We start from the raw sequence: 26,633 nt of genomic DNA, 5'->3' as shown, positions 1-26,633 counted from the left end.
GACGGGCACCTACTCTAACAGCGAGGACATGTTATTGCCTATGCCTCAAGACAATTGAAGACACATGAGACTCGCTATCCGATTCATGATCTTGAATTGGCTGCAATTGTATTTGCATTGAAGATTTGCCGACACTATCTATACGGTGAGAAGTTTGAGATCTATTCTGATCACAAGAGTCTGAAATATCTGTTTTCACAGTCAGAATTGAATATGAGGCAGCGAAGATGGCTTGATTTATTGAAAGATTTTGATTGCGAGATCAAATATTATCAAGGAAAGTCAAATACAGCAGCTGATGCACTGAGTCGAAAGGTATGTTATTTATCCTTATCGACGATTGGTGTTTAAAATTTAATAGAAAATTGATGTTTGTCTGGATTAATATTTGAAATAGATTGTAAATCGTTGAGACTCTATGCTATTCAAGTCGAACCAGAGCTGATTGTGAGAATTAAAGAAGCTCAGAAAGTTGATCAGAACGTTCAGAACTCAATTTTGATTGTCAGAACAGGGCATCAGTCAGAATATCAGGTTCGTGATGATGTATTATATGTGAATAATCGTCTAGTTGTGCCCAATGTTTCATATTTGAAACGACAGATATTGTTAGAAGAGCACAATAGTCGATTTAGTATTCAACCTGATGGCAGAAAAATGTATAATGATCTGAAGAAACAGTTTTGGTGGAAACAGATGAAATCAGACATTGCTGAGTTTGTATCTAAATGTCTGAATCGCCAATAGGTAAAAGCAGAAAGAAAGAAACCAGGAGGTCTGTTGCACAGCTTGTCTATTCCAGAATGAAAATAGGATCACATTTCTATGGATTTTGTGACGAAGCTACCGCGTTCCTCCCGAGGTTGAGATGCAATTTGGGTCGTTATTGACAGATTGACCAAATCATCATGTTTTATCCCGTACAAGATGACGTACAGACATGACCAGATGGCAGAGATTTATGTCAGAGAAGTGGTCAGATTGTATGGAGTGCCTAAGTCGATTGTATGAGATTGTGATCCTCGATTTACTTCACATTTTTGGCACAGTTTGCAACAAGCTCTAGGTATAAAATTACATTTGAGTACTGCATATCATCCTCAGACTGATGGACAGTCAGAGCGGACTACCAGACATTAGAGGATATGCTTAGAGCTGTAGTGCTAGATTTTGGCACTAGTTGGTAGGATTCTTTGCCAATTTGTGATTTTTCGTACAACAATAGCTATCAGACGAGTATAGAGATGGCTCCGTTTGAAGCGTTGTACGGCAAGAAGTGCAAATCCCCTCTCTATTGGGATGATATCTCTGAGGTACCTGAACTTGGGCCTGATATGATTCGAGATATGAATGAGAAAGTGAAACAGATTCGACAAAAAATGAAGACAGCCCAGGACAGACATGCTAAATATGCGAATATTTGAAGTAGACCGTTGATATTTGAGACAGGAGACAGAGTATTTTTGAAGATTTCTCCTTTCAGAGGCGTTGTCAGATTTGGGAAACGAGGGAAATTGTCTCCACGCTATATTGGGCCATATGAGATTCTAGAGAAGATAGGTGATCGTGCCTATCGACTTGTGTTACCTCCGTCTTTATCGGGAATACACGATGTCTTTCATGTATCTTTATTGCGGAAATATCTTCCTGATGCATCTCATATTCTTCAGCCAAATGAGGTCGAACTTGACGAGAATCTGAGTTATTTTCAGAAATTGATTCAGATTCTAGATCGTAAAGAAAAACAGCTCAGAACGAAGACTATTTTGCTTGTGAAAGTTCAGTGGAGTCGTCATGGCATTGAAGAAACTACTTGGGAAACTGTATCAGATATGAGACAGAAATTTCCGGAGTTATTTCATTGATGTGAGTTTTCTTATTCAGCTTCTGTATATCTCTTTTTTGTATGTGATTTGATTACCTGTGATTTCGGGGACGAAATCAGATCTTATAGGGGGAGAATTGTAATGCCCGATATTTTATTCTGTTAATCTGATATTATTGATTATGAATTGATGTGATTATAGAAGGATCACTCCGAGGCACGATTTGAGATAGCGTGTGATATTCTTATATACGAGGACAGAACACCTCGCGCATATGCGCGAGAAGAGGCGCGCATATGCGCGAACATGGCAGAGGACCTCGCGCATATGCGCGAGACAAGGCGCGCATATGCGCGAGCTTGTGAAACTTCTAAGTGTCGAGACAGTAGGTCTCACACATATGCGCGAGGGCAGGGCGCGCATATGCGCGAGCAGAAGAAATGATGTATGCCGAGACAGTAGGTCTCGCACATGTAAGGCCCGAGATTTCGATTATTGTAATCTGAAATGAATTTTTGATAATTGAGGTGATTATAGACGGAACAAATCAAACCGGGAAAGTCGGAAAGATGAATTAAAGTATGCGCGAGGATGAGCCTCGCGCTTATGCGCGACCCAGCCGGGCGCATATGCGCGAGGTAGGCAGAGAACCTCGCGCATATGCGCGACATGAACTCGCGCATGTGCACGAGGGTGGCAGAGAGTTGTGAAGAACCTCGCGCATATGCGCCGAGCGAGGGCGCGCATATGCGCGAGCTGCCGAGACTTACACGCGCCGAGACATAGTGTCTCGCGCATATGCGCTGAGGATGGTCGCGCATATGCGCGAGACGTGTTGTGTTAAGGTGAAGCCATTTGCCCCTTACATGCAATATATATATGAATTGTACTTCATTCTTCAGCCATTTTCAGCAGCAAGAACCGAGAGCAAAGTTCAGAAAATCCTCAAGTTTCATCTTAGCTTAGAATTGTGAATTTTGCAAGATATAGCCATCCGATTTTCAATCCAAGTATAGATTCTTACTCCTCTTGTCACTAGCTTTCAAAGGATGTAAGTTTTATTGTTTCTAGCATGGTTTGAAATTCAAATGTTGGGAGAATTATAGTATGATTGATAATATGTGTTCGTTGGTTTACGGTAAACGTATAATCGAAAACTGATTGCAGAAAAGATACCATATGTTATTATCCTCATTTTCCCAGCTTATATGGCATGAGTTGTGCAGAATTCTGGGGTTATGATATGCATATGATTGTTGTTATGAATTGATGATATTGATCTTACGAGGTTTAAGTTGCCGGTATATCAAGATTTCGCTGTTATGCCGTCGAAATGTATCGAGATTGCATATTTGTATTTTTATGTTGAGTTGTAGTTTGAGATAGTGCATCTTATACATGTTATTTTAGATTGATATTGAGGGTTTTGAAGATTGAGATTGATTTCATCAAACCAAACCTCAAGAAAAGAAAGGTATAAATCAATGTTGAATCGGGAGATATGACTCGAGTCAGATTGAACTGGAGTTTTCCTAAACCACATACTAGATTGTTTATGCTTTGATATGTTATACCTTGTCTATTGAGTTATAGAAATGCACTTGAGATAGATGAGTCATTGGCAGAGGTGCCAAGTTACTAGATTTTCGGGGGTATCGATGTGTGTAGGAGAAGAGTGACTCCTATTGTAGATATTCGATACAGAGAGGACCGAAGTCTAGGAATAAGACGTACCGCCACCCCGATTGGGAGAGTAGGTGGGAGATTTGTTACGTCTTATTCACACCGGGATCCCTAGACTTAGATATGAGTCGAGTCAAAGAGTTTTATCTGTATTCACTAATGTATCATAAATTATGATTCATGTTCTTTGATACATGTTTTATGCTTTTGTGTATGATTTTATGCATTACATGTTTTATACTGGGATTTATTCTCACCGGAGTTTCCGGCTGTTGTCGTGTTTGTATGTTGTTAGAGTAGGTGCCCGTCGAGCCAAGTGTTGGCCGAGTGTTCACAATGAAACTCTATGTATGAATAGTCTTTATTTTAATAATATTTGAAATTATTATTTTGGCACATCTTTATCTGTATACCCATGCTAGTTGCATAGATAAAGCCCTTGAATATACAAATAGTTGAAAGAATATGAGATGCTCATATGATGAGTATCATGAAACTCATATTTGGAATACTATATATTCTAAACAGTTCCTAGTCGATTTAGCCGCCGCAAAGAAGGATATAGGCCGCTCGAGTTAGAGACTAGTATCTGCAATGTGAGTATCATGTTTCAATGGTAGGGGACATTGTGATGTCCGAGCATGCAGATAGGTGCTCGTTGTAGAGTGCACTGAACAACCCTCCGTAAAGGACTTTCCAAGTGGTTCTCACTTATCGAGTGGAAAAGTCCTAGTTTATGGTTGTACCATTAGTCCTTATGACACGGGACAACATTGAGACTCTATGTGCTAGAATTACACTTTGACTTGTTTACCGACTCTCATGGGGTCATCAGGTGGCAAGGTTGGGTGTTCTGTCAAAACATATAGGACTCGATGCATTGTAGTCGGGGATTCACCGCTTACCTTCGGGTATGGATATCCTATGTGTTCTCATGTGTATGTAGGTTGAAATCTCTGATCAGAGTATGGTGGTAATTATGAAAAGGGTTTCATAGATTACACCATCGATGCAACTACGACATGACGCATAGTATCGATTCATTGACAACTCTCGATAAACCAATGGTTGTCGAATCGGTCGGGATATATGAGTTGAAGGTACCGTACTGTACGCTAACCATAATTGAATGGTTCTTGCAGGAACTATCATTTGATACCTAGGGAATCATGTAAGCGATGTTGCTAGGCGTTTAACATGATTGGTTGGGTATTATCAGACTTGAGTTCTGACGTTCTTGTTATCAAGGAGTTGATAAGTAAGAATGGAGCAATTTGGGTATGCTCATATAAGGACATGTTTAGTCCGAATCACATGGAGATGTGAACCCGCGGCTAGTTGTATCAATGAACCATTGAGGGCCACACAAGTACTAGCTTTCTAGATCCCGTTGAGAAGTAAAATAGTTCAATGTGTTGAACGGCTTATAAATGAGTTTATAAGCATAAGGAAAAAATTAGAAGTATGACTTCTATGAGAAAAATATAACTTTTAATTTGTGGAAGTGTTCCTAGATTAAAAGTAGGCCAAGTGAAAAAGTATTTGAAAATTGTGATTTTCATAAACATTATTATGGACTAAATTAAATTAATTCAAGTGTTGAATTAATTAAACACTAGTGGGCCTAGTAGAGTCCAAATAATTAAATTAGTTCAAGCGTTGAATTAATTAAATAAAATTGGGCCTTGTAGAGCCCAATTGGAAATAATTATTTAACTAGTGGACTTGAGTAAAATCAAGTAAAGTTTAATTGGGCTCAAATATGTTTAAAACAATTAAATTGAAGTCCATGGGCCTTGTAATTATTACAAGCCCACTCAAAAATGCATGTATGGGAGGTGAAAATTTGGAAGACAACTTTTTGAATAACCAAGGCATGGCATGCACATGCTTAACTCAACTTTTTCAAGGACCAAGAAAAGTCTTCCAACCTCTTTCCCTCCCTCAAGTTGGCCGAAATTCCTCTCTTCATTTTCTCTCAATTTTTGTTCTTCAATTGTTGAAGATTTCCTACACTTCTCAAAGAAAAATCCTCATATTTTTCTAGTGCAAAATATGGGTGGATCTTCCTAGTTGGTGGTGGGCCTAATATTTGAAGAAAAGGAGGAGAGCTTGTAGAAGGTCATCCTTTGAAGAGTCAAGTTGTTTACAACTTGGTTGGAGCCATTACATCAACCTCAAGAGGTTGATAGGTATAATATCTTAACACCCTATGAATGTCATTTTGTGTTTTGTATATGTTACACACTAGTACATGAGGTGCTCGAAAATTTTATTTAGAAAATGTCACTTTCGAAAATTTTGTTGCTTCCGTTGCGAATTCGGGCACCATAAAATCGATCCCTTTCAAGTGGTATTGATAAACATAAAAATTGTACATTAATTAAATGTTTTATAATATAAATATATAGTTTTTGTTTTATTAAATGTTTTAATATTATATGTTTTATAATAAATTGTATAAAATATAAGTTGTTGTGTAATTACAAGTTTTTACTATTTTTTACAGGTTCGATAAAACAAGAATAAACTTGGCGTTTCAAATGGGATTAAGATGATTCATGGACCTGTAGAAAGTTGATGTTAATATCTACAATATTGGTGGCAAGCATGAGATAAAAATCCTCTCACAATTAATATTAAATTAAGCAACAAATAAAGTTACCAAAGGAGTGGCAGTTTTACCATGCTCTAGTATTTTGACCATATCTCTCAAATTACTTGGTCAAATGGTTTGAAAAAAATACCACAACTAGACAACTCAATTATCCACATGTTTCTTTTTATGTGAAGAAGCAAATTCGGAGAAGAAGATTTTCAAAAGTGATGTGTAATATAATATAATATCTTGAAACACCAATGAAGACTTATGTGTAAAAAAATAATATTTTATTTGTGGTTGTCTCCCCAAATTTGGCTATAAATAGGGGTGCATTGTAATGTATTGAGATATCCCTCATTCTATGAACAAACCTTTGAGTTCATAATATTTCTTTCTATATTTTCTTTTATTTCTCCATTTAAATATAATTAGCATGTTAATTTCATATTCAAAGTTTTACACTTTGAATAATGAATAGATAACTTCCTAAAGTTGAGATGAAAAGGTGAAACTCTTGGCATGATAATAAAGTTACTAAAAGGTAAGAATCTATGTTTTATATTATTTAATCATTATTTATTGTTTATGTTATATTTATTTCTTTAAGCATTTTTATACCCTACTTATAAGTGGGAGTTTTGATTTATTGTTGCTATATGTTACACTAAATTCTTGGAACCATTTAAATGTTAGTTTTGTATTACCAATCATTTAAAGTGGATGCCTTGATTTATTATATATGAATATATTATAATATTAAATTCTTGGAACCATTTAAATGTTTGTTTGGTTTTACCAACCATTTAAAGTGGGAACCTTGATTTACTATATATAAATATATCATAATATTAAATTACTTGGTACCATTTAAATGTTAGTTTGGTTTTACCAACCATTTAAAGTGGGAACCTTGATTTAGTGTTAACAAATTTATACAGCACAATAAATACTTTGACACATTTATAAGTTTTGTTATATATTATATACTTATAAGATAATAATATATAACATAATATAAATATGATTATTTAATATATTGGAACCATTTTATTAAGTGGATTTCAATAATGTTCGTTAATGTTAATTTTATTAAAATACCAAGAGTGGATCCTTTAATCTCAACTACTTAAATTAAAATTTGAACAATTAAAAATTACCAACTAAAGATTCAAACCATAAAAAAAAAAAACAAAAACAAAAACAAAAACAAAAAGACATTGTAGTGGACTTGTAATTACCTTAGCTTCCCTGTGGATACGATATTCGGACTCACCGAATTATACTACTTGTGTGGACAACCTGCTCTTGGGAGTGCAACAATCAAAGTCGCAACAGGTATCATGAGCTAAGGTTACTAGTTTGTGTAGCGTAGCATATACATAATATTATATTGAGGTCAATTTCTAACCGCATGAGATGAAATTTTTGCAACAAAATCAAGGCGTTTTTGGGGCATATTTCGGGCAACATGTTGCTGCCCGTTTCGAGAAGCTCGGGCTGGCCGAGAGGCTGCCCATTTCGGGCAGCAAGGGCAGCCCCCGAGGGGCTGCCCGAACTTCCACTCAAAAATAAAAAAAAAAAAATTTGTTGGCCGGAACCCAGCGACGGTGATGATGACTAGGGTTTCCAAAGGTGTTTTGGATTATCAAAGTGTCATGGACCTTGAAATTATTGAGCCATGAGATGGCTAACACATTTGTGAAATTTAAATGGGCCAAAATGTTTTTTGGTGAAAAATGATTTTTTGGGCCCTTAAGTTTAAATTTAGAAAAGTTGCAAATATTTTCTCATGAAATAAATAATTGAAGTTGGACTTTAATTATTTATAGTAAATTGTGATTTACAAGAAATTCGTTTATAAATAAATTAATTAGAAAGTAGACAAAGGTGTTTGTATACTTTGTTAATTTAGTTTATAATCGTGGCGGTTAGTGATTGGATCAAGATAAATAATATTGGATCAATTAATTATTGTGATAATTAATTGATGGTGTATGATATGTGATATTATGCATGAAGGATGATCAAAAGCCCAAGCCCAATTTGCTAGGTGTATGCTAGGATATTTTGTGTTGAATGATTGTAATAATTATCAATTTATAAAGTGGGCTTGGTTTATGGCCCATTCCCACCCCCATGAGATGTATCCCTATTTGCCATGGATATTTATTTGTAAATATTAGTATAGTGGAAGATCAAGATTGGAAGATGGTGGCCTTGGTGATTATGAAGATCGAAGACATGTAATTATTGGAAGCTAATGTAATAGTTGCATTTGCATCCCATGCATTTCTCTGGGATTGGACATAGGCCCGTGTTTAGCTTACACGGGCCATTAGTATTGGGGCGATTGATCATCCTTGTTTTTTTAATGTTTATAATATATGCATGATATGTTATAAATAATGAGTATGTGCGTTATTATTATGATAATAACAAAGTTGCATGAATCCGGCAAACATACGATCAAACATGGCAAGCTTTTAAATAAAATTAATGATGAGACCTTTCAAAATTAAAAAACCCTCATTTTGAATAAGATTCAAAATTAATATCAAGCCCGAAAAGGTAAATTATAAATTTGTTTATAATTTCCATGTCTTCCATCGACAATGGGTGCATCATGAACGCTACCCGTACTCGGGGCTCGGCTCATATTATTGGGGGGGCCCTGGGTACCGGAAAGCTGTGACATCCATTGACATGGTGATGTGAACTACGTGGAACTCCCATGATTTCGGCTCATATTATTGGGAGAACTCATGGCGACCGTCCATTAAGGTTCAACATAGATGGGTAAAGCTTGACACGTGAAGATGAACGACGTCATATTATTGGGTCTTAATCAAACGTGACAAAAGTTTACGTAGAGGATTGCATTGAGATGCAATTGGAAACTACCTTTTAGGGATTATGATTGGCTGATATTATTCAGGATCATAATTCGCTAATTGGACCTTACGTACCTACTGAGGAAAGGAATTTCCCGTTCTCAGTAGAGGGTAGTGAAAATGTCAAAACAGTGGGAGCGAAAATTTATAAAGTAAAAGTCCATACTTTATATCTTACTAAATATTTTAAAATAGTCATTAACATTTATCTGTTTTACTTTTCAGTACAAAATTTGACAATGTCTTCAATTCGCAATCCGCTTTCTGCCATACTCGAAAAACACGTATTAACCGAACCTAATTAAATCACTTGGCTAAGAAATCTTAAAATCGTCTTGAACTCGGAAAAGATAGCATATACACTGACTGAGTCGCCCCCTGCTGAGGCTCCGACTAGATGCACTCCTGAGGAATTGCAGACCTACAAGGATTGGTGTGACCATCACTTGAAGGCCAGGTGTTATATGCAGGCTTCTATGAATGATGAGTTGCAGAGGCGTTTTGAGGATGCAAAGAGTGCTACTGACATTCATTTGCACCTCAAGGAGCTCTTTGGAGAGCAAACACGTCCTCTTAGGCATGCTACCGTCAAGGAGCTGATCACTTTGCGCATGCGAGATGGGGCCTCGGTCCATGAGCATGGCTTAAAGATGATTGGGCTCGTTGGCATGGATTTGATATTGCCTTCGGAGTTGACCACCGACGTGTTGCTGTTATCGCTGCCTAGATCATTTGATCCTTTTGTGGTGAACTTCAACATGAACAAGATGGAGCCGACCCTTGAGGAGTTGGTGAACATGCTTGTGACCTTTGAGTCCACCATCAAGAAAGAGAAGCCGGTTCTTTTTGTGGGCTCTTCATCTGGTACGAAGACCGGTCCACCTGGGAAGGGAAAGAAGCGTTCTTTCCAATGTCCCAAGAAGAACGTACCCTTGAAGAAGCAGACTCCGGGTCCCGTTGTGGCAGCCACACCAGTGAAGGCAGACAAGACTGTTGACATCTGTCATCACTGCAAGAAGCCTGGACATTGGAGGCGTAATTGCAGGGAATATCTGGCCCAGAAGAGTTCTGGAAACGGTACGTTCTATATTGAAGTAAACATTTCAATTAACTCTACTTCTTGGGTATTGGATACCGGATGTGGCTCACATCTCTGTAATGATTTGCAGGCGATGGGAAGAAGTAGAAGGCTCATGGAAGGTGAGACCTTCTTGAGGATGGGCAATGGAGCAAGGGTTGCTGCCAAGGCCGTAGGAGATGTTTGCTTGTATTTGAACAATGATTTTAAGTTATTTTTTAGAGATGTTTTGTTTGTACCAGACTTGGTGAAGAACATTATTTCCATTTCTATGTTAGATAAAGATGGATTTTCTTGTTTATTTAGCAAAGGTGTTTGCAATATTTACAAGAATGAATGTTTAATTGGTACTGGAGAACTTGAAAACGATCTCTACACCTTAAAATTGAAAGATATTCCACTTAACAATGTCCAAGCTATAACAACAAACAAGCGCAAACAAGATACTCTAAATTCGGCACAATTATGGCATGCTCGACTAGGACATATTTCCCTAAGAAGGATGAACAAGCTATTGGGAATGGGCATGTTTGATATGTTTGATATTAATGCTCTCACGACTTGTGAATCCTGTCTAAAAGGAAAGATGACCAAAATTCCCTTTAAGGGCCATGAGGAGCTAGCCAAAGGGTTATTGGATTTGATCCATACCGATGCGTGCGGTACACTTAGCATCACCACTAAGCATGGACATGCCTACTTCATCACCTTTACCGATGACTTTTCGAGGTATGGGTATGTGTATTTGATGAAATACAAGTCTGAAGCCTTTGAAAGGTTCAAAGAATTCAGAAGTGAAGTAGAGAAGCAATTGGAACGAAGCATCAAGACACTTCGATCGGATCGAGGTGGTGAGTACTTGAGTGCCGAGTTCCAAGAGTATCTTAGGGAGAATGAGATTCTCTCGCAGTGGACTCCGCCCGCTACACCGCAGTTGAATGGTGTTTCGGAGCGTCGTAACCGGACTTTGATGGACATGGTTCGGTCTATGATGGGGTTCACGGAGTTGCCGCCATCCTTTTGGGGATATGCGCTTGAGACAGCGGCACTGTTGTTGAACAATATCCATTCAAAGGCAGTTGACAAGACACCATATGAGATATGGATGGGTAAGCCACCCAAATATTCTTATCTTAGAATATGTGGGTGCCCTGCTTATGTGAAGCAGGTAGTGGGAGACAAATTGGATAGTCGATCCATTTTATGTTACTTTGTGGGATATCCAAAGAATTCTGTTGTATATTACTTCTATCATCCCCAAGAAACAAAGGTGTTTGTTTCTAGGAATGCAACTTTTTTGGAAAAAGAATTTCTATTGGATAGAAAAGCGGAGATGATAGAACTCGAAGAGGTTCGAGAGACACCCACAATTATAGAACCCACACCCGAAGAGCCAAGAGAGGAGATACAAGCTCCTAGAAGATCCGAGAGAGTCTCGAGACCACCTATGAGGTATGGTCTGCTTCTTGAAGAGGGCCATGATGAGCCTATCCATGGATGTGATCCAAGGACCTTCAAGGAAGCGTTATCTGATGCCGATTCATCCAAGTGGCTTGAAGCGATGGAATCTGAGATGAATTTCATGCATTCGAACCAAGTGTGAATCTCGTGGATCCACCTGAGGGAATTTTTCCCATAGGGTGTAAATGGATTTAAAAGATGAAACTTGAGGCGGATGGGAAGGTATTGACCTTCAAGACGCGATTGGTGGCAAAAGGATATACTCAAAGACAAGGAGTTGACTTTGAGGAAACCTTTTCTCCATTTGCAATGTTCAAGTCCATAAGGATTTTGCTAGCCATAGCTGTATGGTATGACTATGAGATATGGCAGATGGATGTTAAGACAGACTTTCTTAATGAGGATATTAAGGAAGAGATTTCCATGTCTCAACCCGAAGGATTTACATCTATCGGAAGTTAGCATATGGTATGCAAACTTCAAAGATCTATTTATGGTCTAAAGCAGGCATCTAGGAGTTGGAACCTCAGATTCGATAGTACAATCAAAGAGTTTGGTTTTGCTAAGAATCCTGAGGAACCCTGTGTGTATAAAAAGGTCAGTGGGAGTGCTGTGACATTCCTTATGCTTTATGTTGATTACATTCTACTCATTGGGAATGATGTAGGGATGTTGCAATCAACTAAGATGTGGTTAGCGAGTAACTTCTCGATGCGGGACTTGGGTGAAGCATCTTTTGTATTGGGAATACAGATCTATAGAGATAGATCAAAAAGATTGCTTGGTCTCACCCAGTCCACATACATTGATACCATCGTGAAGCGGTTCTCGATGGATGAGTCGAAGAGAAGACATCTACCAATGTGTCATGACGTGTCCCTATCCAAGTCTATGTCTCCCAAGATTGATGCAGAGATAGCGGCGATGACAAGCATTCCTTATGCATCTGCGATTGGTAGCATCATGTATGGGATGATATCTACACGTCCTGACGTGGCTTTTGCACTAAGTGTAGTGAGTAGATATCAATCCAACCCTGGTCTTCCACACTGGAAAGCTTTGAAAGACATCCTCAAGTATTTGAGAAGGACCAATAAGTTGTTCTTGGTCTATGGGGGTGGAGAACTGAAATTGGAAGGCTATACCGACTCTAGCTTCCAAAGCGATATTGATGACTCGAAGTCAACCTCTGGGTTCATATTCATGCTGAATGGTGCTGCTGTCTCTTGGAAGAGTTCCAAGCAAGACAATACTGCAGATTCCACCACTGAGGCAGAATATATTGCTGCATCAGCTGCAGCAAAGGAGGCTGTTTGGATAAGGAATTTCGTCCAAGAGTTGGGCGTCATTCCTAATGGAGTTGCTCCTGTCCCGGTGTTTTGTGACAACACGGGAGCCATTGCTCAAGCAAAGGAGCCGAGGTCTCATCAGAAGTCCAAACACGTATTGAGAAAGTACCACATCCTCAGAGAGATCGTGGAAAGAGGAGATGTCACGATTGACAAAGTCGGCTCCGCAGATAATGTTGCTGATCCACTAACTAAGCCTTTACCTGGACCATTATTCGAGAAGCATCGCGAAACAATGGGTTTGAAGCATATGGGTAGTTGGCTCTAGTGCAAGTGGGAGATTGTTAGAGTAGGTGCCCGTCGAGCCAAGTGTGGGCCGAGTGTTCACAATGAAACTCTATGTATGAACAGTCTTTATTTTAATAATATTTGAAATTATTATTTTGGCACATCTTTATCTGTATACCCATGCTAGTTGCATAGATAAAATCCTTGAATATACAAATAGTAGAAAGAATATGAGATGCTCGTATGATGAGTATCATGAAACTCATATTTGGAATATTGTATATTCTAAACAGTTCCTAGTCGATTCAGCCGCCGCTAAGAAGGATATAGACCGCTCGAGTTCGAGACTAGTATCTGCGATGTGAGTACCATGTTTCATTGGTAGGGGACATTGTGATGTCCGAGCATGCAGATAGGTGCTCCTTGTAGAGTGCACTGAACAACCCTCCATAAAAGACTTTCCAAGTGGTTCTCACTTATCGAGTGGAAAAGTCCTAGTTTATGGTTGTACACCATTAGTCCTTATGACCCGGGACAACATTGAGACTTTATGTGCTAGAATTACACTTTGACTTATTTACCGACTCTCATGGGGTCATCAGGTGGCAAGGTTGGGTGTTCTGTCGAAACATATAGGAGTCGATGCATTGTAGTCGGGGATTCACCGCTTACCTTCGGGTATGGATATCCTATGTGTTTTATGTGTATGTAGGTTGAAATCTCTGATCAGAGTATGGTGGTAATTATGAAAGGGGTTTCATAGATTACACCATCGATGCAATTACAACATGACACATAGTATCGATTCATTGACAACTCTCGATATAACAATAGTTGTCGAATCGGTCGGGATATATGAGTTGAAGGGACCGTACTGTATGCTAACCATAATTGAATGGTTCTTGCAGGCACTATCATTTGATACCTAGGGAATCATGTAAGCGATGCTTCTAGGCGTTTAACATGGTTGGTTGGGTATTATCAGATTTGAGTTCTGACGTTCTTGTTATCAAGGAGTTGATAAGTAAGAATGGAGCAATTAGGGTATGCTCATATAAGGACATGTTTAGTCCGAATCACATGGAGATGTGAACCCGCGGCTAGTTGTATCAATGAACCATTGAGAGCCACACAAGTACTAGCTTTCTAGATCCCGTTGAGAAGTAAAATAGTTCAATGTGTTCAACGGCTTATAAATGAGTTTATAAGCGTAAGAAAAAAATTAGATGTATGACTTCTATGAGAGAAATATAACTTTTAATTTGTGGAAGTGTTCCTAGATTAAAAGTATGCCAAGTGAATAATGTATTTGAAAATTGTGATTTTCATAAACATTATTATGGACTAAATTAAATTAATTCAAGTGTTGAATTAATTAAAAACTAGTGGACCTAGTAGAGTCCAAATAATTAAATTAGTTCAAGTGTTGAATTAATTAAATAACATTGGGCCTTGTAGAGCCCAATTGGAAATAATTATTTAACTAGTGGACTTGAGTAAAATCAAGTAAAGTTTAATTGGGCTCAAATATGTTTGAGAGAATTAAATAGAAGTCCATGGGCCTTATAATTGTTACAAGCCCACTCAAAAATGCATGCATGGGAGGTGAAGAGTTGGGAGACAACTTTTTGAATAACCAAGGCATGGCATGCAAATGCTTACCCAAAAAAAGTCTTCCAACCTCTTTCCCTCCCTCAAGTTGGCCGAAATTCCTCTCTTCATTTTCTCTCAATTTTTGTTCTTCAATTGTTGAAGATTTCCTACACTTCTCAAAGAAAAATCAGTCATATTTTTCTAGTGCAAAATATGAGTGGATCTTCCTAGTTGGTGATGGGCCTAATTTTTGAAGAAAAGGAGGAGAGCTTGTAGAAGGTCATCCTTTGAAGAGCCAAGTTGTTTACAACTTGGTTGGAGCCATTACATCAATCTCAAGAGGTTGATAGGTATAATATCTTAACACCCTATGAATGTCATTTTGTGTTTTGTATATGTTACACACAAGTACATGAGGTGCTCGAAAATTTTATGTTAGAAATGTCATTTTCGAAAATTTTGTTGCTTCCGTTGCGAATTCGGGCACCATAAAATCGATCTCTTTCATATGTATGCATGGCAACAGGTGGGACAGGATCAGTACCGAGAAGAGCTTGAACGAGTGATGATTAGCGTGGTGATTCGGGCTTAGATGTGAAACTGGTGGTTTATTCCTAGACTTGTAGTGAGGAACAACAACACTAGTTATGTAACTTGTAAATGGGAATAAATTTGTAAGTTTATCATGTGGTGTAGACTTTACATTTGATATTGTATAATAAAGAAACTTAACTTGTTGTATGCTTGTATATATTTTGGCTAGAAATGCTTTGATGTATATATATATAAGAAATTTTTTTTAAGTAGCATACACAAATGATCCAATTAGTCCCAATGATTAAAGAAGATGAATTAGCACCCGGGTCCCCACAACAGATGGTATCAGAGCAATAGGTTCCTTAGCCTGAGATAGAAGCGAGTGAGCGGGGTAGAGTGAGTTCTCTTCCTTGCTTATTTGTTGATACTAGCATGGGAATATTGTATTGTGATTATACTTATGTTCTATGCTAGCATAAAAGCATGTTTTATTGCTTTGAAAGTATATGTTTGCTTGATTTATTTAGTTGATTGAAATGTGTACTTGTAAAGAATGAATCAGAACCGATTATGGATCAGAGGTAAGATGATCAGAGGAGGACTGAGACAGATTAAATATAGTTGAGAACTAATCCTTTTGATAATCAGATATGCCTCCTCAAAGAGCAGCAGTCAGGGCGCCAGAACAGGGCAGTACATCCAATGATCCTATGGATGTGACAGCTACACCTATGGAAACATTGCTGAAACGGTTTCAGTCATTCAGACCACCGACACTGAAAGGCAACGAAAATTCTGTTGATTGTGAGAGCTGGTTAGATGATATCGAGATGTTGTTTGATTCCCTCGGCTACACCGATGAACGAAGAGTGAAACTGATTGGGCATCAATTACAAGAATTTGCAAAGAATTGGTGGATTACAACCAAGAGAACGTTGGAACCGAGAGGTACAAAAATTACTTGGAAAGTCTTTAAAATTGAGTTTCATCAGCGTTTCTTCCCAGTGTCATACCAGAAGGACAAGGGGGTAGAATTTACAAACTTGAAGCTAGGGCAGTTGAACATTGAAGAGTATGTTGCTAAATTCTCTACATTGCTACGTTTTGCTCCACACGTGGCAGAGAATGACGAAGTTGTTGCTGATCAGTTTATCAACGGCTCAAATCCTGATATTTTTACATTGGTGAATAAGGGACGACCAAACAACTTTGTTGATGCTTTGAACAGGGCAAAAGGTTCTGAAGCTGGCTTGATTAAGCAGCGAGGAGCATCGTATATTGCTCAGACCCCGAGACCTCCACAGCCTACCGCACAGTTTGCACAACTTCCTGCTAAATTCGAGAGTGGTGGTAGCAGTAGTGATAAGAAAGATTGGTTGAAAGCCAGTGGAAAACAGTTCAAGAGATATGGTAGTAATTCATCCAGTTCCAGTGGCCCGAGACAGAGTTGTCCTAGGCAGAGTTACACAGGTGTGTATTGCACTACTTGCGGGGGAAGGCATCCCAAAGAGCAGTGCCAAGGAGTGGCTGGTAGATGCAACGTTTGTAAACAGCAAGGACATTTCGCTAGAGTATGCCCACAGAGAGGTGCACAGCGATCTCAGAGTGTGGGATCATCTGGTTCAATAGCTCAGACGGAGAGACAGGCATCTTCTGTACACTCTTTTTAGCCAGCACCTGCACTGTCCCAGTTGAGGCCAGGAGGAAGTCGGACAGTGAGCCAACCTCCGAGACAGCAGGCCCGTGTGTTTGCATTGACCGAAGAACAGGCCCAGGACGCACCTGATGATGTTATTGCAGGTAACTGTTTCCTCTGTGGTTACCCTGCTTATGTATTGATAGATACTGGTGCATCCCATACATTTATAGCTGAACGATTTGCATTAATGCATGCCTTGCCTGTTGAGTCATTATCTACTGTAGTTTCTGTTTCTTCTCCTTTGGGGAGTGGTTTGATATCAGTGACTTCTGCTAGAAATTGTGAGCTACAGTTTGAGGATAATGAGATTGAGTTAGACTGCATTGTACTTGGATTGTCTTATTTTGACTGTATTATCGGTATTGATATGCTGACCAAGTACAGAGCTACCGTAGACTGTTTTCACAAGATTGTCAGATTCAGACCGGAGATGGCTGATGAATAGAAATTCTACGGTAAGGGTTCCAGATCTCGGATTCCTTTGATATCGGTATTATCTATGACGCGATTATTACAGAAGGGAGCCGAAGGATTTCTGGTATATTCAGTAGATGTACTGAAAACGAGCCCTTCATTGGCAGATTTGCCAGTAGTGTGTGAATTTGCTGATGTTTTTCTGGATGAGATTCCAGTATTACCTCCAGCCCGAGAGATAGATTTTGGCATTGATCTCATACCAGGTACTGTTCCTATATCCAGAGCTCCATACAGAATGGCGCCAATTGAACTGAAAGAATTAAAGACTCAGTTAGAAGACCTTTTGGCCAAAGGATACATTCGACCAAGTGTTTCTCCTTGGGGCGCTCCAGTATTATTTGTTAGAAAGAAAGACGGTTCCATGAAGCTCTATATAGATTACTGGCAACTGAACAAGGCTACGGTAAAGAATAAGTACCCTTTACCTCGTATCGATGATTTATTTGATCAGTTGCAGGGTTCTTCTGTCTATTCCAAGATCGATCTGAGATCTGGTTATCATCAGCTGCGAGTCAGAGATTCTGACATATCGAAGACAGCGTTCAGAACAAGGTATGGACATTATGAGTTTATTGTCATGCCGTTCGATTTGACGAATGCTCCAGCGGTATTTATGGGTCTGATGAACCGTGTGTTTCAGAAGTATCTCGATGATTTCGTGATTATTTTTATTGATGATATTTTGATATATTCAAAGAATATGATTGATCATGCTGAACATTTGAGAACTGTGTTGCGAATTTTACGGGCTGAGAAATTGTATGCAAAACTGTCGAAATGTGAATTCTGGTTGAGACAGGTTGTATTTTTGGGTCATATCATATCTGGAGATGATATATCAGTTGATCCTAGCAAGGTTGAAGCCATGATTTCATGGCCGAGACCGACATCCGTACCAGAGATCCGCATTTTTATGGGTTTGGCAGGATACTATCGACGATATATTAAAGATTTCTCCAGTATTGCTAAACCAATTACACAGTTGACTCAGAAGAATGCTCCGTATGTCTGGTCCAAAGAATGTGAGTCCAGTTTTCTTGAATTAAAGAAGAATTTGACCAGTGCTCCGGTGTTGACTATTCCGTCAGGTACTGGTGATTTTGTTGTATATTGTGATGCTTCTCACAGAGGATTGGGTTGTGTTTTAATGCAACGAGGTCATGTTATCGCTTATGCCTCACGACAACTGAAGACACATGAGACTCGATATCCAATTCATGATCTTGAATTGGCGACCATTGTATTTTCTTTGAAGATATGGCGACATTACCTTTACAGTGAGAAGTTTGAGATTTATTCTGATCATAAAAGCCTGAAATATCTGTTTTCACAGTCTGAGTTGAATATGAGACAGCGAAGATGGCTTGATTTATTGAAGGATTTCGATTGTGAAATCAAATACTATCCAGGAAAGTCCAATGCCGCCGCTGATGCATTAAGTCGTAAGGTATGTTCTTTATCCTTATCGACTATTGGCGTTTCGAATTTGATAGAAGATTGTTGTTTGTCTGGGAGGGTATTTGAGACAAATCGTAAACCATTGCAATTATATGTTGTTCAAGTCGAACCAGAGTTGATATTGAAAATTAAAGAAGCACAGAAAAGTGATCAAAATATTCAGAAGTCGATTGAGATGGTCAGATCAGGGCATCAATCTGAATATCATGTTCGTGATCTTGTGTTATATGTGAATAACCGTCTTGTGGTGCCAGATGTTTCAGACCTGAAGGAACAGATTTTGACAGAAGCACATTGTAGTCGATTTAGTATTCATCTGGTGGCAGGAAAATGTACAATGATCTGAAGAAATAGTTTTGGTGGAAACAGATGAAATTAGACGTTGCAGAGTTCGTGTCTAGATGTTTGAATTGCTAACAGGTGAAAGCAGAAAGGAAGAAACTCGGGGGTTTACTACAGAGTTTATCCATTCCAGAATGGAAATGGGATCACATTTCCATGGATTTCGTTACGAAACTACCACGTTCTTCTCGAGGCTGTGATGCGATTTGGGTTGTGATGGACAGATTGACAAAATCAGCATACTTTATTCCGTACAGAATGACGTACAGATATGATCAGATGGCAGAAATCTATGTCCGAGAGGTAGTTCAATTGCATGGTGTGCCGAAGTCTATCATATCAGATCGTGATCCGCGATTTACTTCACACTTTTTGCACAGTTTACAGCAGGCTCTAGGTACGAAGTTACATCTGAGTACCGCATATCATCCACAGATGGACGGACAGTCAGAGCGGACTATCCAGACACTGGAGGATATGCTTAGAGCTATAGTGCTAGATTTTGGCATTAGTTGGCAAGATTCATTACCTCTTTGTGAATTCTCGTACAACAATAGCTATTAGAAAAGCATAGAAATGGCACCATTTGAAGCGTTGTACGGCAAGAAGTGCAGATCTCCTCTGTATTGGGATGATATCTCTGAGGTACCTTATATTGGGCCTGATATGATTCGAGATATGACGGAAAAAGTGAAGCTGATTCAGCAAAGAATGAAGACGGCTCAGGATCGACAAGCCAAATATGCAAATATTCGACGTAGACCGTTAGCGTTTGAGCAAGGGGATAAAGTATTCTTGAAGATTTATCCGTTTAGAGGCATTGTCAGATTTGGCAAGCGAGGAAAGTTGTCTCCTCGTTATATCGGTCTAAAGCATGTAAAACTTACAAATTGAGGCTTAACGACTGATCTTTCCAGCGCTGATGGTGGCACAACCCTTTACAGGACCTTTGCTCTGATACCAACTGAAATGTCTGCCATTTTTATTGCTTTAAAATTACTAGGAATTTTTTAAAAAAAAACACTCAATTTTCGGTCATGTACATTCACCACATGAAAATATTTTACCCTTTAAAATAAAACATCAACCAACTAGCATTTTAAAAATCAAGTGAAATAGTCGTAAAAATGAAATAGTCCCATGTTTTACCAAACTTAAAAAGCAATAAGTTTGAAAAGTATAGCCAATACTATAACCTCTCAAAACATAAATAAAAAGTCGTAAAATATTTTTAACATAACTTGAAATCGTAAATCATAACTAGTGCGGAAAACTAGCGTCGGTCCTCGGGTTATGTGCACCTTAAGTCCAATCAGATCAACAATCAAGACCTCCATAAACATAATCATCATAATCACATGCATCAATCACACCTAGTAAGTCTAAAAACTCAACTCGTCATATCCTTGATAACAAGTAATACGTAATACAGTCAACATATAACAGTGAAAAATACTTGTACTTAAAATATCGTTTTCATGAAGATGCATAAACTTCAAACATAAACATTTTCATAAACATTTTTATGATGCATGAACTTTAAATAGAAACATTTTCATAAAGATGCATCAACTTCAAGCATAAACATTTTTATGACATGCATCACATAAATCTTAACATTTTCCTTTCTTTTTCCTCAACATGACATAATATAAAACCTTTTTCATGATCATAAACATTTTTCCTTTTCATTTTTACTTTTGCTTTTCCTTTGTTGAATTCAGATCGTTAATTGTGACTTTTCTTAAACCTCAAAAGTCGATGGATCCATCTACATGAAACCGCAGTACTATCTACATGAAACCGCAGTACTGGGCGGCGGGGGACACCAGCAACACTCTCACCGGTCAACTGGGCCCTAGCCTATCTTCTTTCGAATAGAATACGATCGTCGGGGCTCCTTTTAGGGCCTTTTCCCATAAATGGGCCCCCTCTGGGGCCTTTCCCCTCATGATATTCCATTCTTACCGTTACCACATACCGTTACCTCATATTCGTAATAATAGAAATACGATCGTCGGGCTCCCACTGGGACCGTCACCCTCACGATAACTCCAACATTATTGAATTAGTCACAATTACTTTACTTCCTTCAACGTTTACATTCTCATTACTTTATAAAAATCATGCATAACATATAATTTTGTTTTGAAACCAAGCATGCAACATGTCTTTTAAATGTCTTCCTTAAATCATAAAAATCTCATAGACATTTAAAAATAATAATTCAATCATCAACATTTCATAAACATTTAAAAATAATCATAATATCATAAAAATAGTATTTAGAGCACTGCCATGACGTTTACTAATTTTAAGTGTAAAAAGACCGTTTTACCCCTGGACGTAAAATTTCTCGTTTTTTTTTTCTTGAATTCAATGATTCTAACATGTCTCAAATAATTATTTAAGCCTACATGAATTTTCACATATTTTTATTTAGCTTAAATCGAGGACTTTTAAATTAATCTTTAAATAAGACGTATTACTGCGTTTTAATCCCGAATTAAACCAAACCTTAATATAAAATTCCTAAATTTAAAACTTAGACTTATAATAATTATTTAAGCTTAAATATAATTTTTTGTAATTTTATTAAGCATAAAACTAGGCGTTTCAATTAACTCGTTAATTAGCGTTTCGTGCGGCGATTAAATCCCGAATAAATCCAAAACTCATTATTTTGATCCCAAATTTTAAATGTAGAATTTTTATGATTTATTCTACCCTTCTAAGTCATGAGCATCACCCGTGGACCCATTGATTCAATTTTAGCCTTTTAATTTTCGAAATAGACACATTATCGAACACGCCGAGCCATCTCATAATTTACTCGAGCCACGCCCGAGCCACCTTGAGCCGAAACCTAGCTAACCCACCTAGGGACTCTCCTGACCAAGCCAAGCCCAAATAACATGATCCTAACCTGCTCAAAAATCCTACTGAACTTGACCCAATTCTGCACTATCCTAGAACTCACGCCTATAGATTCCTAGTGACACTAGGACACCTCCAGACGAGCCACCACCGAACCCACCTAACCCTAACCATCCCTGGACCAAGCCCAGACCCTACCCAGACCAGCTCAGCCCCTGGGACCCACGCAGCGAGCCACCAAACCAGCACAGCAGTCCTCGCGCGTAGCTTGCTTCTCATGCGCTTCATCATGTTCCTTCGAGCCACAGTGCACCCACCTGCACCAACCCCTGGCCCGACCCCTACCCATCACCCTAGGACCCTGATGGACCACCTAGCTCGCCCCCAGCCCGAGCCATGGCCACTGGAATTCTCGCCACCCATAATCTTACGCGTGAAGAGTCCCTTCTCGAGGGCTCTTCCTCGACCGCCTCCCTCGACCCTAGCCACCCTAGGACCCTACCTAGCTTTCAAACCTAACCCTGGCCAAGCCCCCAACCAGCCCTAGCCAGCCCCGAGACCCCATGCTAAGAAGACGAGCCACCTGAATACACACAACTTACGTTTCCTTGTCCTGGCTATTCCCACGTTTTCCAGCTTTGTTATAACAGGTTGTGCAGCATGTTTCGTGTTTTCTAAGGCCTCTAAATTTGTGTAAAACTATCCCTTTTCAATTCCTAACCATGGCAGCCCCTTATATACATGTAAATCATGATTTTTGGATCAAAACTCATGTTTTAAAATCACCCTTGATGAGTAAAGGAAGAATTATGGCGTGCCTTTGCGTTTTATACGCACGAATTCACGTTGACGACGAAGAACAGGCAAGAACCTTGGCTTAGAATCACCTTGAACCCTTCGAAAACCCTTCTACTTTGAGTTGTGTATGTGTGTACAGGGACGGATCCAAAAATATGAGATAGGGGAGGCTTGAACTCAATATGATAAGTTATATATTATTAAAAAAATTACATTATATTGTTCAACAAAATTGTGCCATACGAGATTTTAAAAATAAAATTCAACAATAATAAAATTTACATCTATAAGTTTAGCTAAATCTCATTCAATATAGAGTGTCAAACACTCGGCAAGAAATTCATCCTCCATTTTATTGCGAAGTGCCGTTTTCACATGCTTCATTGCTGAAAAAGCTCGCTCAGTAGTGGTGGTAGACACAGGTAATGTCAAAACAAGATGAATCAATCTAGTCAACATAACGTAAACATTTGACCGTCCACTCGCAGTCAATTGTTGAAATCTCCAGGATAAAACTTCGTTGCAAGCTTGCAAATATCATCATTAAACAAATAGTCCAAGTTGATGTTTCATCATTAAAATCATCATTAAACTCCTTTCTTTGCAGTAGATTGATGTTCCATTTTGAAATAGTTCAAGTTATAATACTATATAAATAATAAAATAATTATCAAACAGATAAACAAGTAATAGTCAATCAACGACTCAACAACAAACAATCAAGACTCAAGAATCAATTGCTCATAAACAAATATTCAAGCAATAACCAATTAATGACTCATCAAATTGATATGTAAGCCATTCTCACATAAGATTTCGTGTTTGTAAAAATGGTTCCTACTTCTTTATTTACCTCAAAAAATTTATTCCACAAAACAAAATTTAGATGCAAGCTATTTACCTCAAAAAATTTACTCCACAAAACAAATTTATTCAGTCCATCAGGGTCCATGGGAACAATTATTTGATAAGAAATTAAGAATGGAGCTAACGCTTGATCTTTCAATATCAAACAAAAAAAAAGGTAAATAAATATTTTTAGGCCATGATTTGATCTTGACAGGCATTTGCAGGACCCAATTGAGAAGTTATTATGGCTAAATTTGGTCTCATCCATGTAAATGGACTTGGCTAGACTAGGAGATTGGTGGGTGAATTGAAATTATAACATAAGTAAAAAAAAAAAAAATTGGGTTGGGCTACAGCCCAGTATAGCCCTCAAATGAATCCGTCTCTGTGTGTGTATCGTGTATTGGGGTGGTGGAGAGTTTTTCAGAATTGTGAGTGTGCGGCCGTGAGATTGTGTTGCTTGTACAGGGTTTCTTTTAACATTTTAAATACTAATTAACTACTAACTAGGCTTAGGGCCTATTAAGCCAATTAAATTAGCCCCATTAGTTTTAATTAGGATTTAATTAAATCATAAAAATGGTTTTGATAAAATAGGATTTTGAATTTAATAGACGGGTTACTTAAAAGTTCGTATTTTTCTTGAAAAACCAACATCGATAAAATTTAAGTCCGGTATATAAAATCACCTCAAAACCTCATAATTTCAAAAATATGAAAAAGCAACACTCATATTTTAAATAATTAAAAACAATTATTTAATAAAAGCATTTTTCGTTTTTCAGCCCTCGGTCCCCGTTCCTCGATCGTCCCTTGAAAAATCTTTTTAAAAATACATTTTAATGCAACCATGTAGAAAATTATTTTAAACATTTCAATATGCGCAACATAATTAATTCATGCAATTAAAATACAAGGAAATTTAGTAATTGCATGCATGTGGTTTGCGTGGACTTAAAATTTTCGGGGCATTACAGTTTGTGTTTTCAAATAAAATAATTTCTAAAATTTTTATGAGAATATAGTTAAAAGATATGGTTGTTAACATGTATAATTGAAAGATTCTTTTTGTAAAAGATAATATATACTCACACATCTTTTGTGAGTAAGTGGTGAGAAATGAGAAAACAGTTAATAAATATTTATTGATTATTAAATAATGGTTAATTACAAGAATATAACTCTCCTAAAAAAATATTTATTGAAAAAAAAGTAAATAAATAACGAACTGCAAAGTACTTTATTCATTGTAATTTATTTTTTTCTAGATTTGATTGATGTACTATCAATGTGTTGTAAAAATAACTATCAATGTGTTCTTAAAAAAACAAAAACAAAAAGATTTTTTTGTGATAGATAAGTTTCAAAGGTAGTCGGATGTATCCGTTATATAATGTTTTTATATATATATAGATATTATGATAGAATGTTTGGATAAAACATTTTATGTTATTGTAAAATTTTGCAGTCACGTTATTTAAAAAAAAGAGAAGAAAAAAAAAGAGAAAAAAAACAAAAGAAAGGGGATTTTATTCTTTGTAAATTTTCCTATATTTTGTTTTCAATATTAGTTTATTTAATTGTCTGCTTTAATACTTAACCTTTTTCAATGAGATTTAATATTCATTACAACTCCATGAGTGAAAACTAGCTATTCATTAAATATTTTGATCTGAAAGAATATATGGAGTTGAGGCTTTTACAATAATATTCTGGATATTATACATGTTATGGTGGGTGGTGTGAATTTTCTTTTTGACTATATTATTTTAAAAATTTAGAAATTTAAAAATTATATATATATATTGTTACTTTATATATTATGTGAAATAAAAATAATAATAAAAACACATCTAATTATATATTATTATATTATACGAAAAATATTATATATATATGTATATAAATCGGTATATGATTTTGTTTTTAAAATGAATATGTTTGTATATTTGAATATATAAAATGAATAAATAATATAGGTTGTGATTTTCTGATAAATTTTATTTTATTACTAAGGGACTAGTAATAAGATAGTGTGGGAGTGTGATGAAACTTAAAATTAATAATTTATTATATGTTAAAACCTGTATTTTAAAATTTAAGTTTCATAAAAATTATAAAATTATATTATTTTAGTATTGTTTGTTTATATTTAAATGTCTTACTAAATATGTTTTATTTTAAGGTTTTCTACGTGTTGGTAAAATAATGACAACTCAAGCTACAAAATTCAAATGGAGGTGATTCAAACATGTTTGAAATCCTTGAGAAATTATATATCTACAACTTTGTAGAAGACATGAATGCTTAAAAAGTTCATTAAGATGATCAATTGTGCAAATATCAAAAGGATGACAGATTTACTTTTAATATGACCAGCTTATAGTAAAAAAAATCATAAATAATTCAATATTTAACAAAATGAGGTGAACCAAATAGTCAAATTCATCTACAGACAATGCCCTACATTTTTGTTGTTTTGAGCAGACTCAAATTCGGAGATTAAAGTCGTGGAACATAGCATTGAAAGAAGGGTCATGGAATTGAAGTTGGAGGAGACAAAAACTACTATTATAACTACTTGGCATTAATAAAATTTTTGACCCTTTCTCTCATTTGGCCTATAAATAGAGGCTTTGTGCTAGCTTGAGGATCATTTTATCCCATTGTAAAATATAGTGTGTTTGTATAAAAGTTCTAAGTTCCAATATATTTTTCATTTTCTCAAATATGAGTGTTGATCAAAAGTAAACTCATGGAAAGTTAAATCTATTATGTCAATGTGAAGAGAATGAATTCTTGGTGAAGTAAGATTGTTTATATTTTGTATATTCTTTCTTTATTTCATTTCATTTAGCTAACTTCTTTTTATTGTATATATAAAA

The sequence above is a fragment of the Primulina tabacum genome, chromosome 14 (assembly GCF_025594145.1).
Source record: "Primulina tabacum isolate GXHZ01 chromosome 14, ASM2559414v2, whole genome shotgun sequence".
NCBI lineage: Eukaryota > Viridiplantae > Streptophyta > Magnoliopsida > Lamiales > Gesneriaceae > Primulina > Primulina tabacum.
The sequence above is the reverse complement of the archived record's forward strand: the minus strand, read 5'-3'. Positions refer to the sequence as shown.